Source organism: Gossypium arboreum, chromosome 2 (genome assembly GCF_025698485.1).
Source record: "Gossypium arboreum isolate Shixiya-1 chromosome 2, ASM2569848v2, whole genome shotgun sequence".
Classification (NCBI taxonomy): domain Eukaryota; kingdom Viridiplantae; phylum Streptophyta; class Magnoliopsida; order Malvales; family Malvaceae; genus Gossypium; species Gossypium arboreum.
The window spans coordinates 74,073,597-74,076,805 of NC_069071.1; the positions used below are offsets into that span (position 1 = coordinate 74,073,597).

The 3,209-nt window shown below is 36.6% G+C and overlaps 1 non-coding gene across 1 annotated transcript; it reads right to left on the minus strand.

Moving 5' to 3' along the window:
- Positions 1 to 1,886: 1,886 nt before the first annotated feature.
- LOC128289637 (small nucleolar RNA R71) lies at positions 1,887 to 1,993 on the minus strand. Its single transcript, XR_008279281.1, has one exon. It is a non-coding gene; the product is annotated as a small nucleolar RNA R71 (small nucleolar RNA).
- Positions 1,994 to 3,209: the final 1,216 nt, after the last annotated feature.

Below are 3,209 nucleotides of genomic sequence, written 5' to 3' on the forward strand. Positions count from 1 at the left end.
ACTACTAAGTGTTTATTAATTGATGTTTTGTATTATATAAACTGTTGAGTATATTTGGTACGAACTTACTAAGCTATGAAGCTTACTGTGTGATATTTGTCTTTGTTTTATAGAGTATCTAAGCTAGCTCGAACATCGGGGATCCTCGAGAACCATCATCACACTATCAATCATTTTGTTGGTACTTTTGAAGCTTGTATATGGTATATAGCATGTATAGGCTAGTGTCATTTTGGTATGTTTTGAGCTATGGTGTTAGTCATGTGATTTTGGCTTGTTAATGATGTAAATATAGGTATGTTTTAGCCATCTAAGCTGGCTTAAGTTATGTGCTTGCTAATTGATTTATGTGATGTATATAATGCCTTCTATGTTGGCATTAATTATTGATAGAGTTTAATGATGTGTTTTGTGATATGGAATAGATGTTAATGTGATGAATTTGGGTATAATAATTTGATAGGTTTTGAATGTGGAATTGAGTAGTTGAATTGGTTGATGATAAATGGCATGAAATGAGTATGAATTAGCATGTTTTTGATTGCTTAAAGATGTATAGAAATGTGCTATTTTGGTTGCTTTGTGTACTTGAGAGCTGGTGATAAACCGTAATTTATACATATTTTTATCCCATGCTTAGCATATTTTTGGATTAATTATACTTAGATTTGGTGAATTCGATGCTCCTAATCCTTTAATTTCATATTTTATACTTAGGTGAACATAGAAGAGTAAAAAGAGCGAGAAACTGGCCAAAAATAGAGAAAATGGGCCAACATGGGAAATCAACACGGCCTGGATTTCCTTACACGGGTAGACCACACGCTTGTGTCTATTTAACAACTTTGAACATGGATTGAAGAAATTGCACATGAGCATGTCACACTGGCGTGTCCCAAAAGTTATTTCTCTAATTTATTTTCTATGCATTCTTAGTTTAGTAATTAGTTTAGATAAAACAAACCCCTTTATTTTTAGGCTAGATAATAAAAAAGAAAGTTAATACTAGTACTTTTAGTTCCTTTGGGTTCGCCATCCCAGTCTTGCCATAAGCTATACTACTGTTCGATAAGGTGCACTTTCCTTTGTCGTGATAATAGTTAGTTTTCAAGAACGGACATTCATAAATTATAAAACTTATCACGATTCAAATCACATCAAGTTTTTGGCGCTGTTTCCGGGGAACTAAGATATTAGGAACACTTAATTTTTATTACTTTAGCCATTTATTTATTGCAATTTAAATTTTATTTTGATTTTTGTTACTAAATTTTCTTTTTCCTTCTGGCAGGTCTTTATAGTTTATGAGTAGAGGAAACCCATCGGGACCATTGCTTTTTGACAGTAAGATCGATCACACAGCTCACAAAAAACCAAAGAGAAATAAGGCGAAGCCTAAGATACACAGAGGAGGAGCAAGAGAACGATATTTTCACCACAACCGAAGAGATGGCTGAAAATCAGGAAAATTCGCTACCTTTTGTGATTGCTGCTGATCTAGTAAATTAGAATCCTGCTCCACGCACTATGTACAATTATGCTAAACCTAATTTAACAGGAACTGAGTCAAGTATAGTTAGACCTGCTATTGCTGCAAATAATTTTGAACTGAAACCTAACACAATTCAAATGATACAATAGTTTGTTCAGTTTTATGGTTTGCAGGATGAGGATCCCAACAATCACTTGGCGAATTTTCTGGAGTTTTGCGACACTTTTAAAATTAATGGCGTTTATGATGATTCCATTCGCCTTCGGTTGTTTCCCTTTCATTGAGGAACAAAGCTAAACAGTGGTTGAACTCGTTACCACGAGGGTCGATCACTACTTGGGAACAAATGACCGAAAAGTTTTTACTTAAATATTCTTCACCAGCTAAAATGGCTAAGTTGAGGAATGACATCTCTTCTTTTGTGCAGATGGATCTAGAAACACTCTATGATGCATGAGAGAGATACAAGGAACTTTTGAGAGGGTGCCCTCACCATGGGTTACCACTTTGGCTACAGGTTCAGACATTTTACAACGGTGTGAACCCCTCAACGAGGCAACTCTTCGACGCAGCCACCGATGGATCTTTGAATAACAAAACACCTGAAGTGGCTTACGAATTTATTAAGGAGATGTCACTGAATAACTATCAGTGGCAAGTTATAAGGACAAAGCCGACGAAATCAGCCGGTGTTTTCAACCTCGATGCGGTTACTATGCTATCTAACCAGGTAGAACTCTTAAATAAAAAGATTGACAGTTTGTGTGGTTCTACTCAGCTGCATCCAGTGATGAGGTGCGATTCAAATGGAGGAGGAGCATACATAGAATATCAACCCTCCAAACCTAGCATCGAGGAGGAACAAGTCCAATATATGGGTAACGATAACTCTAGACCTCAAAATAACCCATATAGTAATACTTATAATGCAGATTGGAGAAACCATCCCAATTTCTCGTGGGGCGGTCAAGGAAATAAAAGGCCACAACACCCTCTGAGTTCTCAAAAACCACCTTACCAACAGGAAAAGAAGCCGAACCTTGAGGAGATGCTAACAAAGTTTATCTCGGGGTCAGAAACTTGCTTTCAGAATACCGAAACATCACTTAGGAATCAACAAGTGTCGATCCAAGGGCTCGAAACTCAGATAGGCCAACTTGCCAAATTGATTTCTGAATGACCAAAAGGTAGCCTGACGAGTAACACTAAATCTAACCCAAGGGAACAACTCAACGCAATTACCATTCAAGATAAGGAAGGGTTAGTCGAACATGAACCAGAAACGAGCCAAGGAATTGTGGTAAGTAAAAGCAAAGGTTAGGTAGACCACAGTGAACAAACACCGGTAAGTGAATAGTATAAACCTCATGTACCATACCCCAATGCGACAAGGAAAGACCACACAGACAAACAATTCGGTAAATTCCTTAAATTATTAAAAAAATTACATATTAACTATCTGTTTATTGAAGGTCTTTTGCAGATGCCAAACGCAGTCAAATTCTTGAAGGAGCTTTTAATAAATAAGCGAAAGTTGGATGAGGCAACGCATGTAGAGTTAAATGCTGTTTGTTCAGCCATACTACAGAATAAGCTAGCCAACAAACTAAAAAATCCAGGGAGTTTTACGATTCATTGTTTAATTGGTAGCTTAGATGTTAATAATGCTTTGGCTGATTTAGGGGCTAGTATCAATGTCATGCCTTATAAAATGTTT